The sequence below is a fragment of the Prionailurus viverrinus genome, chromosome F2, assembly GCF_022837055.1.
Source record: "Prionailurus viverrinus isolate Anna chromosome F2, UM_Priviv_1.0, whole genome shotgun sequence".
Taxonomy (NCBI): Eukaryota; Metazoa; Chordata; class Mammalia; order Carnivora; family Felidae; genus Prionailurus; species Prionailurus viverrinus.
Window position 1 is genome coordinate 82,531,742 of NC_062578.1, and position 16,682 is coordinate 82,548,423.

Genomic DNA, 16,682 nt, shown 5'->3' on the forward strand with positions numbered 1-16,682 from the left:
ACTAGGAACAGAAAGGGACGTCCTCCACTCGGTAAACGTCATCTGAGAGAGCCGGCGCTGGCAGCGGCCTCCGGAACGGGACTCGGCCGCCTGGGTGGACACCGAGCAGGAGGCCCAGCCAGAGCGCTCAGACGAGAGAAAGGAATAAAGGCACCAGACTGGAAAGGAAGCAGTAACCGTTTGCAGGTGACGTGCTTCTAAGTCCCGAGGAACCCGTCAGAACAGCACTAGCGCTCACAACGGAGAGAAGCAGCACTGCCAGCCGCGGGACCCGTGAGGCGGGCGGTGGGGGCAGCACGGCCGGCCTGCCCGCCCCGGAGAGGCCGTGCCCCCAGGGCTGCACCGCGCCGCCCTGGCTGGTAAGAGGGCCCCCCGGGCCCGGAGTGTCCACACGCACGCACTTTACGCCGAACACCCGCTTTCCTTCCGGGCGTCCGAAGTTTGGTGCGCGCCAGGCGGAGGGCGCCCGTGTGCCCAGCCCTGTGAACGCTCCGGGGGCCGAGCGCCTAGCGAGCGTCCTGGTGGACGGTGTCCCACGCGTGTCGTTGCAGATCACGTCCTGCGCGACTCCGCAAGCTGGCACATCTCTTCCCGTTGCTGAGTTTGCTTCGTATCGTTTCGCTGCATGAAGTCGTGGCTGTGACTCTGTGCCGAGTCCTGGGCTCCTACGGAATCACCACAGTGAGAAGTGCTCCTGGGGACCCTTGACAGGGTGGCTGTAAAAGCGGGGTTCCCTAGCGCTCAGACTCACCGACTCGTGTGGAGAGCCTTATTTGGTAAAGGAAGGATGAAGGGGTGAGGCGTGACATACCTCTGGTGCCCGGGTGGCCGTGAAATTGTCCGTGGCGTGAAACAGCGGCTGAGCTGCTGTCTGTAGTGAGGGTCCAAGTTACCTGTGGGACCCGGAAATGACAGATCCAGCCCCAGCAGAGCGGGCTTGGGTCCCCTGGCTACCGGGAGGGGGACAGTGCCACGCAGGTGATGCTTGGGCTCCTCTTCTCCAGGTGGGTGGGAGGAAGCGTCCCGAATTCCCAAGAGTGGGGCTCGGATGGGCCGAAAATGTTCGAAGTGTGCACTGCCCTTCTCTCCGAGTGGGAGAAGGAATGTTAGATCAGGTCCCTGGCCTGGAACAAAGTTTTAGATAAGACTGCTGCTGCGTCCCCCCCCCCCCCCTCCTATTCCAGCTGGGATCTTTCCAGAAGCTGTAAGGTTAGCCCTGGAAAGACCGTAACTGTTAGGGGTGTGAGTAAATTTTCAGTAAGAAAAAAATGGAATTTTGGGGCATCTGGGTGGCTCATTCAGTTAAATGCCGACTTCGGCTCACGTCATGATCGTGCCATTCCCGAGTTCGAGCCCCGCGTCGGGCTCTGTGCTGACGGCTCGGAGCCTGGAGCCTGCTTCGGATTCTGTGTCTCCCTCTCTCTCTGCCCCTCCCCTGCTCACGCTCTCTCCCTCTCTCTCTCAAAAATGCTGGTAACTTCATAAATGCTAAAGGGATCGTCCCACTCAGAAAAAGTGCCAAGAAAAGACATTAGTGGGACCCCACAGCCTTGTGTCGTGCAGCCAGTGGGAGGGTCAGAATTTAAGCTCCGAGTGTTGGAAACTCGAGTCTCCCTAAATGATGGCTTTTTACCATCATTTCCCCTACTGGAGCCTCTGGGGACACAGGTGCGCCCTGCAAACGGAGACACACTTGAGTCTGACAAGCTGGTGGGGCGGATGATGAGCCCTTGGCGGTGACTCTCTGGCCTGAGGCGTGTCTCTGTGAGCAGGCGGGTTCCGACCTCTGGACAGACGCTAACGAGGGCCGGGGAAAACCTTGCGCTTGGACTCACAGGGTCTCTGCTGTGCCGCCGTGGAAGGAAAGCCGCCCGTCCGCTTGGGACCCTAATTCAAAGGTCTTGTCTGGACTGGCCCCCAAGCAGAGACCAGACACTAGTGGCTGTGGGAGTTTCAGCCTCAGCAGAACAGGGCTGACAGAAGGCCCCAGGCGGGCCTCAGACCCGGGGACGACGCAGATTCAGGCCACCGGCGCGTGGGGTGCCAAACTGCACAAACGTCAGGGCTGCGGCTGGACAAGCCCACAGGAGAAGGCCTGTGTTCTGGAGGGGCCAACAGAGGTCAAGTGTGACGGGCTGTGTGCTCCGGACACAGCCTGAGTGCATCCCCACCAGAGTCTTGCACATCTGCCAGAGCAGGTGGGCACGGCCTCCACACGTCTCGCCTTTCGACCTTGGGCTTTGCAGGTAAGTGCACTGTGCAGAGGGGGAGGCAGCGCCGGCCTCCACCTCAGCTGCCCCTGCTGCTGCACACACGCAGTCGGGCGGGGGACTGTCAGATGCGGCCGCTCCCTGGGTCAGCAGAAGAGACCCACGCACGTTTAGAACTTCTGTGGAAATTGAGCACTCTGTCCTGCCCAAGCCCTGGAAATGTTTTTCTGTGGACATGCTTTTGCCCCCCGTGCACAAAACCCAGACGAAAGGGTCTGGGGGAGAAACAAGGGTGACTGAGGAAATGCCAAGTCATGATGACTGAACACGAGCTCCAAATCTGTAACAATGACAGCGAACGTGGGGTGGGGGCCGTGACCATCTCGGAAACCAAACAGCCACACCTGAGTTATCTGGGCCGGCCTGCGAACCCAGGGCACCGGAAGCTCGCAGCTGGTCTCTCCGAGCTCCGTGCCTTTTTCCTTTCGCCGCAACCCATCTTAGTGGCGCCAGGTCCCGGGAGGCCTCCCAGAGAGTCACTGAACTAGGGTGGTCTTGGGGACCCCAACAGAGCTGGCAACAAACATCCCAAAAAATGAAATCAAGAAAACAATTCCATTTACAACAGCAGCAAGAATGAAAATACTCACGATGCTTCCCGAATCGATCAGATTCAAGGCAATCCCTATCAGAATCCCAGCTGGCTGAACCCTCAAGTTCAGGTGACACTTCAGCGACCCGGAAGAGCCAAAAGAACCTTTAAAGAGAAAAGCAAAATTGGAGAACGCACACTTACTGACTTCAAAACTTACAAGAATCAAGACACTGTGGCACTGGCATGAGGACACACACACAGATAAACGTGCACAGGACTAGGGTCCGGAAGTGACCCAAACACCTACATGTAGCCACCTGGCCCTCAGCAGGGGCCACGACCCTCAGTGGAGAGAGGAGAGTGTTTCCAGCAAACGAGGTTGAGACAGCTGCACGTGCACGTGCAAAAGAACGGAGCTGGAGCCTTACCTCACACCACATGCAGAAGTTAACTCGAAATGTATCAATAACCTCCACTTAAGCATTGCAACTATAAAACTTGTCAGAAACTGGGGATATATCTTCATGGCCCTGGGTTAGGCAAAGCTATTAAGCACCACACCTAAAATAATAAGCAACAACAAAAAAAGATTAATTGGCTTCATCAAAATTTTAAAAATTTGTGCTTCAAAGGATACTATCAAGGAAGTGAAAAGGCAACCCACAGAATGGGAGAAAATATTTTCAAATCATATGTTTGAAAAGAGACTTGTACCCAGAATGAAGAATGAGCCCTTACAGATCAACAGTGAAACAACATCCCAGCTGAAAAGTGCACAAAAATGGGGCACCCGGGGGGCTCAGTCGGTTAAGCGTCTGACTTCGGCTCAGGTCATGATCTCGCGGTTCATGGGTTCAAGCCCCGTGTCCGGCTCTCTGTTGTCAGCGTGGAGCCTGGAGCCTGTTTCGGATCCTCTGTCCCCCTCTCTCTCTGCCCCTCTCCTGCTCCTGCTCTCTCTCAAAAAATAAACTTAAAAAATGCACAAAGAATCTGAAGAGACATTTCTCCAAAAAGACTGACAAATGGCCAATAAGCACCGAAAAGATGCCCAGCATCATTAACCACCGGGGAGGTGCGATTCAAACCCACAGTGAGACACCGCCTCACACCCATCAGGCCAGCACTCTGCGTTCTCTCCAACGCGTTCCCGGACTTCCCGCCGCCCCGCCGTCTTTGGATTACGGCTGGCGCTCGGGAAGGACGCGCAGAGGGGGTGGCAGCGCTTCAGAAACAACGGTGCTGAGAGGCGAGGCTGTGCGGCTGCAAGACTGACACGATGGGGGAGGGGGTGCTGAGCAGAGGCGCCTGGGAGCAGCAGGCCCCGCAAGGGAGGCATGGCGACCAGGCCTGGGGTCCCGCTGGCCACTCAGCTGAGACAGGCACATCCCGACCCTTCCTACTCGGCTCGATCGTGGACGGTCCCCTCAGGCCAGACAGGCTCCACTCCTTCCCTGGACGCTGGCCATGCAGCATCCTCCCCCGGACCAAGCAGCCGAGCACCAGCGCACAGCCAGGACACCTTCTCCTTTGACGGGTGGGGACGTGCTCCCCTGTGCTCAGCGCCCACAGCTGCTCCTGCAGAGAGACGCCGGCCTTGCGGATACGGAGCTCTTTGGTGGTCAGGCTGTCTGTCCACCGTGTCCTGAGGTGCTTGTTCAGGCTGGTGGTCTGAATGCCAACAGGGAAACAGAGTCACGTGTGTTCATGCAGTGGAGGACACCACCATGCAGTGGTCAGCAATCCAGGGACAGAGCCACACAGGTGTCCTGCCGAAGGAAGCCTGGGAACAGGCCCAGAATGTTCTTTCTCTGGGGGAGTCCCATGGGCGAGCACCTACGGAAAATGTGATTCAGCTGGATGCCCAGGTTAGTGCTGACCCATGCATAACTCAATTTTTTTTTAATGAGAAAAGAAATAAAAACAACGTAGCACCTCATCTTCAAAGAGCTTCCCGCCAAAGCTTTCCGTTTTCCGGGGGCCAGAAAGTGCCCCTCCTGGGCTCCTGCGATCCCCCGCTCTGTGGCAGCCGTGGCCACTCTCACAGGTGCACCTGAAGCAAGGTGGCCCCACGCCCTCTGCCTGCCTCTCCAGCGCCCCTGAAAGACAGTGGCCAGTCAGGGGGACGTCGAAAGAGCACTAGGCCTTCCTGAGAAAACCGGGTGGCCTCAGAGGTCAAGAGGCTGCGAGAGGCAGCAGCCGATGGCACCCAGCCCTGGTGTGGTGGGTCCAGGACGGCTGCCACGGCCACCTGCACCACCTCCTTCGGCCAGGTGCTGAAGAAGTTATTTTGGGAAACTTCTTTGGTTGTACATTCACGGTCCAATGCTTTCCCATAAAACGCGGTAGCCTCCCGGGCAGCTGACCTCAGCGAGAGCACACGTGCGGGTGTCCATGCCAAGAGCGCACGGCACGTCTGGTCTCACCGTGGACGCGAGCCCACCTGCACACCCTCAGCAACGTCCAGCTCTGCCGTCCCCACTGACACCTATCGTCTGGAAGCTGTGGCACACGGCTGTGCAGCTGGCTCTCAGCACCTAGGCAGGCCCTGGTGGCGGTCACCATTCAGAAGGAGCCATGCAGCCACTGGCCGGACACGCAAGCCCACCGTGTGCCAGGCGTATTTAAGGTTGGCACACATTCTCCCCTGCCGTCCTTCTAAAACCCAGAAGTCAGTTCTAGCAAAGGCCCACCATTCCATCATCAGAATGCTGAGGTCACTGTGCTTTCAAGTTCAGACTACGAATGACAGTGTGGCAGGACAAAAGCCGTAAGATCTCTAAACAGACGCAGAAAAGGCACCTGCCAAAATCCCACACACTCGTGATAAAAAAACAATCACACTCACCAAAGAGCACATAGGCAAGAAAATGATATAAAAGGTATCCAAGTTGGGAAGGAAGAAGTAAACTCTCTCTGCAGGTGGCATGATGGTGTACATAGAAAACCCAAAAACATCTATCAGAACATTATTAGAGCTAGTAAGTGAATTCAACCGAGTTTCAGGGTACAAGGTCAACACAAGAAAGTCGGTTTTGTCTGTTTACGCCTATAACAAACAACCCAACTAGAAAATTAGGAACCAGCTCAACTTCCAATATCACCAAACAAGAAAATATCTAGGAATGAATTTAACCAAGGAAGCAAAAGACTTACACACTGAGAGCTACAGAACACTGGCGAAAGAAACCAAAGAAGGTCTAAACAAATGGAAACTCATCCCACGTTCATGGGGTGGAAGGACTTCATTGTGCTAAGAGGGCGGCACTCCCCAAAGCAATCTGCAGATGTGACCCAGTCCTCACCCCAATCCCCAAATTGTTGAAGAAACTGACAACCCAGATACAAGATGCCCAGAAGAGCCAAACTAATCTTGAGAGAAAAAAAGTCGGAGGACCCACACATTCTGACCTCGCAACACACTACAAGGCTTCGGTAGTCGAGGCAGTGTGGCGCTGGCATCAGGACGCACACACACAGATCAACGGAGCAAAACTGAGTCCAGGAATGAACTCACAGGGCTTTTGTTTGCAAATCCCTTATCTGGCAAGAGTCTAGTGTCCAAAACATGTAACTATTATGTCTCCACAATGACAAATAAGCCGATGAAAAATGGGCAAAGAATCTGAACAGACATTTCTCCAAAGAAGATGTACAAATGGCCAACAAGCTCATGAAAAGATCAACGTCTTCAGCCGTCAGGGAAAGGCAATCGATCGCACACCGAAAGACACCCTTCACCCCCCACAGCCCTTCACATGCACCCTCACGCTTGACCCTGCTCCGCAGATGAAAGAAACGAGGCTCAGGATATTTACATCATGTCCCCCAAACAGCTGCTGAAGGCGAGAGCCCATACCAAGAGACACGGAGACTGCTGGGACCCCGAAGGCCACGGCTGCACTAGGGCCCCCCGCCCACCTTCACGGGGTGTGAGTCGGTGCGCCCAGCACAAACGTGACAGCCATATGTGGATTCTAAATGGTCTAGAAGCCAAAAGAATGTGAATGGGATTTTTAAAACATGCTTAACTTTAAACAATATACCCAAAACAATGTCATCTCAATGTGTCATCAACATAAAAAACTGATGCATTAGTTCATACTTTGTATCCTAGTGAGTCTTCGAAGTCAGCATGCATTTTACGCCCACAACGCAGCTCCATGGGGACCGGCCACATCTCGGGTTCAAAGCCACACGTGGCTGCTGGCAGCCGCCGTCTGATCCTCTGCTTAGTGGCCATGTGACCTTCAGCAAGTCCCTTCTTCTTGTATTGTGAATTGTGTCCTGTGTTATCGTGTGTACTGTGCTTTCCTCACTGAAAGATCGTAACAGGACGGAGCTCATCAAGGACTGGCCAGAAGCAATGCAGCCACGGAACAGGTGCATCAGTGGTGGTTCGCCGGTACCTACACTCCATTTTCCCCCCAAAACATACCTTTTTATTCCTGTATAAAAAGCACAGCCTCTCCTCTTTGTGTCTCCCTCACCCAACCCCCCAGGGGCACTGTACGTGGTGTGCAGGGCAGGGGTGACGAGGCTTCTGCTCCGCACCCTGCCCACGGGCTGAGCTCTGCCCCAGGTCATTTCAGGTACCCGCTGGGCACACCATAGGCTGCCAGGCCGGGCCAGGGGTCCCAGCTCACACATACCGCATGGCAGAGTTGCGTTTAGGGTAGGAGCGGGGTACCCGGTACCCATCTTTGCTGTCACTCCCAGAACAGGAGCAAGTGAGCAGCGCACCTCCCAGAACGACCAGGGCAGACCCCACCCAGCCAATGAAGACAGCAGGACGAAGCTTGTACCTAACATTCATGGGGGGGCACCGGTTTATAAAAGTCTGTGACAGGGGTGCCCGGGTGACTCACTTAATCATCTGACTCTTTTTTAAAAAAGGGTTTTCTTGGTGTTTACTTATTTTTGAGAGAGAGAGAGAGAGTGTGGGTGGGGGGAGGGGCAGAGAGAGAGGGAGACACAGAATCTGAAGCAGGCTCCAGGCTCTGAGCTGTCAGCACAGGGCCCGACACGGGACTCGAATGCGAGATCATGACCTGAGCCAAAGTCAGACACTTAGACGACTGAGCCACCCAGGTGCCCCTAAGCACCTGCCTGTTGATTTCAGCTCAGGTCATGATCTCATGGTCCTGAGATCGAGCCTGTGTTAGCCTTGGGGCCTGCTTAAGCTTCTCTCTCTTCCTCTCCCTCTGCCCCTCCCCTGCCCTCTCTCTCTCTCAAAAAAAAAAAAAAAAAAAAAGTCTGTGACAATCTGGTGGCCACGCCAGAACAAGCTGTCCTGTTGGAGGCAGCAGGGCCTTTCACGATGAAAATAATGCCTCCGTCATGGCTACCCGGGCCTTCTTCACTTGATCCTCTCCCCTGCAGCTTGCACACCTCGTGCCCATCGTGTCCGAGCGTGGCCAGGAAGCCCAGCGCCCGGGACACCGCCATCAGGTGGCCTGTGTGGCCGATCTTGCAGCTCAACACGCCGGTGCCCTGCGTGACGCAGTCCATCCACAGCCCCTTGTACCTCGCCTGGCCGGTGATGCTGTTGTCGCCCTCCTGCGAGCTCACGCGCCACTGCGGGATGGCGGTGCATGCCACCAGGCCGACCCAACCCAGCAGAGCCACAAAACCTTCATTTCAAGAGCGGCTCCTCCACTAGAACCTTCTGTAGTTATCCCTCACGCCTCCCCACAGCCCTACCGCCGGCAGGTAGGGTTCCCTCCACTGGACGTTGATAGTGCTCCGCACCCACGCAAAGGCCTGAGGTGGGCGTGGGCTCTGCCTCTCCTCCACGCCGCCCCACCCCGCACCCTCCCAGCGCTCCTCCCTCGCCACGCCCCACCTCCCCATCGCCCCTCCCAGCGCTCCTCCCTCGCCGCGCCGCCACCTCCCCTCCACCCCGCCCCCTCCCAGCGCTCCTCCCTCGCCACGCCCCACCTCCCCTCCGCCCCGCCCCTCCCAGCGCTCCTCCCTCGCCCCCGCCCCGCCCCCTCCCAGTGCTCCTCCCTCGCCCCGCCCCACCCCCTCCCAGCGCTCCTCCCTCGCCCCGCCCCCTCCCAGTGCTCCTCCCTCGCCCCGCCCCACCCCCTCCCAGCGCTCCTCCCTCACCCCGCCCCCTCCCAGTGCTCCTCTCCCGCCCCACCCCCCTCCCAGCACTCCTCCATCGCCCGCCCCGCCCCCTCCCAGTGCTCCTCCCTCGCCCCGCCCCACCCCCTCCCAGCGCTCCTCCCTCGCCCGCCCGCCCCGTCCCAGTGCTCCTCCCTCGCCACGCCCCCCCCTCCCCTCCGCCCCTCCCAGCGCTCCTCTGTCGCCGCGCCCCACCCTCCCCTCCACCCCGCCCCTCCCAGCGCTCCTCCCTCGCCCCGCCCCCACCTCCCCTCAGCCCCGCCCCATCCCGCCCCCTCCCCCACCCCGCCACCCTGCCCCACCCTGCCCCCACCCCAGTGCTCCTCCCTCGCCCCGCCCCGCCTCCCCCCACCACCCCTCCTGTACCCCTCCTCCGCCCTCCTCCCACCTGTCTCACTCCTCCCCGCGATCTCTACCGCTCTTCCGGCAGGCTGCGGTCAGCTCCTCACTCCCAGAGAAGGCCCCCCGCACCGCGCCTCCTCCGCGCTGCCCTCCGCCCCGTCAGGTCGAGGCCCTGCTCCAGGGCTCCTCCTCAAGCCCTTGCGGCCCTTTCCTTCCCGATGCTTGGCCTATGATTTCTCGTTTGCTTTTCATTTTCACCCCATCCCTGCCTTGCGTCTACCTGCCGTGGTGCTCTCTCCGTGGGTGCTGTGCGGCACTGCCTGCAGGGCTCCGTCCTCGGGGACCACCTCATGTCCACTGAGGGCCTCCTGCACCCCGGCCCCAGAACACAGGGAACACACCGGCGGGCCACCTGCTGGAGCTCACAGGGAGGGACAGGGGTCCAGAGAGCACACGCCACCCCGCAGTGCCCACCGCCACCCCGCAGTGCCCACCGCCACCCCGCAGTGCCCACCGCACCCGACGGGACACAGCGCCCCTGTCGGCGCGCCACACGAGCCGAGGCTGTGTGTTGCTGCGGCCTCGGAAAACGGCTTGTGTCTGAGCCCTCGTGGCCGTTGCCAGGAGTGGCCCGACCAACCTCCGGCTTCATCCGCACGGCACCCCCAGGCTCCGCCACCCCAGGCACAAACACCGTTCCTTACCCCCATCCGGGCTCCACCCATTTACTTCACGAAGGAGTCTCTACTAGGTTTATCCCCTGCCTTCTCGCATTCGCAAGAATCGCCATCACGCCCCGTGTGACGCTTATAAAGTTGGCCACGAGAATCACACTTCAGGATGCTTACGTGGCTTTTTTTTCCCGGATGGCTTTTTATCTTCACTGGCTTGGTGGTCTGTGCCGACCGAAAACACAAATTGAGGGCGCCCGGGTGGCTCAGTTGAGCGTCTGACTCTTGATCTCAGCTCAGGTCATGATGCCCCAGGGTCATGGGATCAAGCCTCCCATCACGCCTGTTTGGGATTCTTTTTCTCCCTCTGCCCCTCTCCCCCACTCGTGCTCTCTCTCTCTCTCAAAAATAAAAAGTAAAAACAAAACACAAACTGATACATAAATATATGGATCTGCTGCTCACTCAGCAAGCTGCCGTTTCAAAAACAGAGGGAAAGATTCAAAGTCTTGTAGAAGTCTCCAATCTTTTCAATGGACTTTGTTCTCTTTTTACGAATGTCTGGTAAAGAGCAAATCTATGAGCACAGCCCCAGTCGAAGCACAAAGAGGGAAGCCACAAAAGCCGCTCTGTCCCGACCTCCTGGGGCTTCAGGAGGAGTGACAGCAGAGTGATCCATCAACACTATGCCTGCCTGGAAAGCATCGGTTTAGAAAACGCTCCTTCAAAAGTGACTTTTAAAGAAATAATCGGAGTGAGAAAATATACACAGGAACAGACCCCAGACCAGACAGAGAGAGGACCAGGTGCGATGGCTTGCGCAGGTGACAGGGCGTCACCTCACTGCCACCCAAACACGCGTGCCAGTGGGGCCGCGTCGGGGGAGACCCGGCACCAGGTCACCCGCCAAACACGAGCCAGGCATACGCAGCCACTCCTCCGCTCCCCGAACTACACATCCGGTGGGATGGTGGGAACGAAAAAGACAGAAAGTGACAAGTGCTGTCAAGGGTGTAGAGAAAACAATTCCTTGCACACCGTTGGTAGGGATGAAAACTGGTGGAACCACTTTAGGAAACAGCGGGCAGCTCCTCCGTGAGGCAAATGCAGAATCACCACGAGACCCACAACTCCACCTCATGGTGTCCAAATAAACACCTGTACGTGAATGTTCGCGGCAGTAACGTCCACAAGAGCCCAGAGGACGAACAACCCAGACGCTCCTCAACAGACGAACGGGAAAGTGACAAGTGGTATATTCTCAGCCACGAAAAGGAACAGAGTACTGATCTATGCTGCACCGTGGGTGAATCGCGAACACACGACAAGCGAAAGAACGTGGACACGAAAGGACAAGTATCGTACGATCCACTCTGTAAAATATCCAGAACAGGCAAACTCACAGAAACAGAAAGCTGGTAAGTGGTTGTCAGGAGCCGGTGGCGGGGGAGAGGAGTGTGGGGTTTCTGTTCCGGGTAACACGGGGTTCCGGAACCAGGCGGAGGCGGTCGTGACACCAGACTGCAGATGTGCTTCCTGCCGCGGAACTGGAGACTTGCAGATGGTTCAAGTGATGAGTTTTCTGTTATGTAAATTTTGTCACAATTAAAAGCAGCACAAAATGAAGGTTTCCAGAACTTTCTGCCATTTTCCATGAGAGAACAAGAAGAGTCGGGACAGAACATGAGGCACAGAGAGAAATCCCACGTCCACGCGCAGCAAGCGGCCGAACACCGTGGCCCGTGAGCTACATGTGGGCCACACGCATTTCTGTTTGGCCAGCCAGGCATCTTTGTGCAATTTCAGCAACGTCTAGCATTTGGATCATTTCAGCGTAACAATCCCAGTTCCTGCAACCTGGACAAATCAGCAGCCTGGCCGTGAGGGCCACCACACCCGCATGTCCTCTGAGAGGTGGCCAGGCCGCTCACGGCGTGGACACGGTTGAAGCAGCAAATGGCAGACCATGAAGGGAACGGCCCGTCTCCCCCCCAGGACAGATTACAGACAACTAGGAGATGCAACTCGACACTGCTCAGGGAGAACATCACGTTAAACGGCTCCCGAATTCCAAGGCCAGGCGCTGCATTCAAAAACGGAAATGTATTGGGGCGCCCGGGTGGATCAGTCGACTAAGCGTCCGACTTCGGCTCAGGTCATGATCTCGCGGTTCGTGGGTTCAAGCCCCGCTCTGTGCTGACAGCTCGGAGCCTGGAGCCTGTTTCGGACTCTGTGTCTCCCTCTCTCTCTGCCCCTCCCCCACTCGCACTGTCTCCTTCTGTCTAAAAAATAAACAAACATTTAAAATCATTTAACATGATTTTAAAATCATAAAAATCATAAAAAGGATTTTTAAAAAATGGAAATGTATTTAGAACAACACAAGCCAAACTACCTGATTCTAAAACTTCATTCCAGGGGTGCCTGAAGGGCTCAGTCAGTTAAGTGTCAGACTTCAGCTCAGGTCATGATCTCATGGTTTGTGGGTTCGAGCCCCGTGTTGGGTTCTGTGCTGACAGCTCAGAGCCTGGAGCCTGCTTCGGATTCTGTGTCTCCCTCTCTCTGCCCCTCCCCCACCCATGCCTGTCTCTCTCTCTCTCTCAAAAATAACGTTAAAAAAATAAATTAAAAATATAAAACATCATTCCCTTCCCCATGAAGCGATACACAAATCCCGTCACGGAGCCCTGTATTCATTACAGCACCACGCTTTTCAAAAGCAAAACCTACCTCAGTCTTTTCCATCAGGTTTTTTTCTTTGTTCCACTGGACAAAGGGAGCTATTTACACCATCATCCGACACAGGAAAGAGGGAGAAAACAGATAGGAGAGGTAAAGGAAAGCCAGCAACAACGACACCTAGTGCCTTTTAAACCATTTTTGGTTTTACTCTTGAAAAAGATGTGGCTACACTGTTGCCAAGTTCACAATTAAACTGTGACAACATCATTTATTTAAAACAAAAACCCTACAAAGGGCCAAGGGCAGCCAAGAGAGGGCTGGACCTCAGGCCTCTGTCTCAGCTGTCACGTGAATGTGCAAGGCACTGACACCCAGTCCCCAAGCAGCAGTCGTTACCAACTGTTCTATATCCCACTGGATTCTGACTTCTGCTTGAGTCAAAGCAAGGCCTCAGTAAACTCAGGGAGTGCAGGTCTCAACTCCATTGCCAAGGCCACACTGAGGACCCCTTTGACTGCACCTACCTCATTCCCCTCACAATCCCTATAGCCCCCCCTCCACAGAGGAAAGGGACTGAGAACAAACCCTACCTGATAATACCATTTTCTTGGCCTGGATTTTCTTTCCAGATGGAGAACGTAGTTTCTTTTTTTTAGTTTAAAAAAAAAGTTTATTTTTAAATGTTTATTTTTGAGAGAGAGAGAGAGAGAGAGAGAGAGAGAGAGAGAGAGAGGGAGAGCGAGCATGAGCAGGGGATGGGCAGAGAGAGGGAGACACAGCATCCGAAGCAGGCTCCAGGCTCCTAGCCGTCAGCCCAGATCCCGACGCGGGGCTCGAACTCACGGACCGCAAGATCGTGACCTGAGCCAAAGTCGGATGCTCAACCGACTGAGCCACCCAGGCGCCCCTAGAATGTACTTTTTTCCAAGCACTGCTACAAGCCACAGATAACATTCATTTACTGGGAACATTTCCGGATCATGATAAATAGTTAGAACTTCTGTTAAAACACTAAGCGGACCATCACCAAAGTGGCCCCTGGGAAGACCAAATATGGCGCCTGGGACGTGAGATCAGGTCCAGGTGGCCCTGACACCCCCAGCCCGTGGCTGCCGGTCCTCAGAACTCACCAAAAGGGTTCACACTGGCAAATAACCACACCCACCCCTCCTAGGACTGATTCCAATCCCAACCCACAACACAGAAAAGCAGCGTACCTTATGAAATTTGAAATAAACGAACTTTAAGCGAACACAAAGTACCTAGTTTTAGATTGATCAAAATGACATGCAAACTAAGAAAGGCCCAGGGGCTACCCAAATTAAAAAATGTAACATACTGAAGACTGTGCCTTTAAAAATGAAATAGTAACAGCAAATAAAAGACTCAAATCTGGTGTTCCCCCATCTTCCCTGATTTGGGGGGTTTGGTTCCTTTTCTTTCTACTTTGAGTTTCTAGCTTCATCTGTTCAGTATTCTCTCCTTTTAATCAAAGAAATCTTTCAACGTGACTCCCAAGGGGAGAAACGCAAAGCCAACGTTGAAACAATGTCTTTGATGGGAAGAAACTGAAACTACATGGAGAAGTGATAAGATCACCTCCTCCGTCTCCTTCTCCAGTCTGACACCAAAGCCCTTGCTCCAGGCCGCCTGTGCGTGTCTGTGTGCACACGCTGCCCCGGTCCCGTTCTCGACACTGCAGGGGGGGCTCGATCAGACTAAACTACTACCAGAGCCAAGCCAGCTTGTGAACAAAAATCACAACCTGCCCAGCAAAGGCCACCTTTTCTTCCCAAAACTATTCTGTTATCTCATGAGGGCAACTTTATCTTTCACCCGGACAGCTTGGAATCGTGACCATCTCCCATGGCCCCGCCTTCATCTGTAACTGTAAGAAAACACACAAGGCTGGGCTGCATCGTGTAAGGCCCCAGGGCAAGCAACAGGTCGGCTCTGAGGGCCAGCTGACGTGGCCCTGACGTCCGATGACCTGTCATGCCCGGAGCCCATGGTGTGTACAGCTGAGTCTACACCTAAAACACAGCAACAGCAACCTTACGTCGGCCCGCAGCCAAGAGAAGAGCAAAGACACGCCGCCCACAAGGTCTGTATTGGACCTGACAGTCCACGGATGGCATTCGATCTTGACCCCCGTTACTATATTAATCTCTCTAGGAACAGTTTCAGTTAACAGGTCCTGAGCATTTTCCTGGGGGGTTATATGTCTTCATGCTCATGTTTTGCTTAAAATTTTTTAACGTTTATTTTTGGGAGAGAGAGAGAGAGAGAGTGCGAGAGCAAGAGCGAGCGAGTGGGGGAGGGGCAGAGAGAGAGGGAGACACAGAATCCCAAGTCAGACTGTGCTGAGCTGTCAGCACAGAGCCCAATGGGGCTCAAACCCACGAAAGCGAATTGATGACCTGAGCCGAAGTTGGACGCTTAACCAACTCAGCCGCCCAAGGGCCCCCTCCCGCTTGTAGTTTTAAATATTGCAACCAAGTCTTGGGGAGCCTGTGTGGCTCAGTCGGTTAAGTGTCTGACTTCAGCTCAGGTCATGCTCTCACAGTCTGTGGGTTCAAGCCTCGCGCCGGGCTCTGTACTGACAGCTCAGAGCCCGCAGTCTGCTTCGGATTCTGTCTCCCTCTCTCTCTCTCTGCCCCTCCCCCGCTCATGCTCTGTCTCTCTCACTCTCAAAAATGAATAAATGTTTTAAAAAATTTTTTTTAAAGAAATATTACAACCAAGTCCTGGGAATGCAGGCATACACTCCACTGCGAAGAGCCCGTTTGCCAACTCTAGCGGAGAACTTACCGATTTAGACGCATCAGACTGAAAGAAAAGGGAAAAAAACCCTGTAAACTCAAGGTGTTACAAGATTCCGGGGTGTTACCAGCAAAGTGACGAAGAGGAGGGCAGGTCTGAAGGCAGGCGGTGAGGAGCCCCCTAAGGTAGGCCGGGAGCTGGGCAGGAAGACTTTAGCGTAGAGGAACGGGGTCGGGGGGGGAGGGGTGAGCGCATCCACAGCATCTCCCCAAGAGGGAGGACAGCCCTTGGGGACAAGCGGGATGTCCCTCCCCCCACCCCACCAGGGCTGGCCCAGGCGCTTTCCCTGCGCGGTGGGCGTGGCGCGGGGCAAGGGCCGGGCCGGAGCAGGAGGCCGGGCGGGCAGGGCAGCTCGCAGAACAGAAGGAGCACGTGCGAGAGGGGAGCACGGTCACGGAGGGCACGGCCGGGGTCACCGAGAGGAACGAGGTCAGCAACAGGAACAGCTCGCTGAGGCCATGGTCGGGCCTCCTCTGGGCCCCTTTGCGCCCACGGACCGGGTCCCACCGCCCCTGCGGCTCTTCCGGGTTCCCGGACACCCCCTCCCCCCCCAAAACGACCGGACACACTCCCGGGGCAGCGCAGCCACGACGTTCAGCTCTGCGCGTGCGCAGCTGCCATCCCCCGCCCCCTACCGCCGCCACGTGCCACGCCTCGCGCTGCCGCTGGGGGCCTCCGGGAAGGCGGGCGGGCGCATGCGCGCGTCGGTGGGCGGCACGGGAGAGGCCTGCGGTGGAGCCTCACGCCTTCCGCCCCGCGCGCGCTCGGCTTCAGACACTCAAGGAGCGCAGACGACGCGGGGCTTTGGCCGATTGCACGCCAAATGGGAAAGTGTTGGAGAAGAGCTCACAGAGGCGCTGTCGGTGGCCAGGGCCCACGTGGTGCGGTGGGCGCGTGACAGGAGCGAGGTGTGCTGGGCGCCGGGCCGCCAGCTGGGGCGGGGAGGCAGATGAGCGTGTTCTGCGGGGTTTGGGAGGAGGGGAGCACCCCAAACACACAGCGGGGTCGACTGAGTGTGGGGAGGCCGCCCGGAGAGGCGACGGCGGACGCCTGGCGGACGGGGAGCTGTGGGCACAGGGCACAGCCAGGGCCGGCCGATGATGGGGTGATTCTTGTGGGTGCGCCCACGCGCCGGGCGTGCAAGCGGAGGCCGGGTTCCCTCAGGAGCACGGCCTTTGTGCAAATGCTTGGTTTGGGAGGTGGGCCCGGGAAGCACGGGCAAGGGAGCAGCCC

General features: G+C 56.3%; 1 pseudogene; it reads right to left on the bottom strand.

The window, feature by feature from the left end:
• Positions 1-365: 365 nt before the first annotated feature.
• LOC125156227 (claudin-7-like) lies at positions 366-9,925 on the bottom strand (annotated as a pseudogene).
• Positions 9,926-16,682: the final 6,757 nt, after the last annotated feature.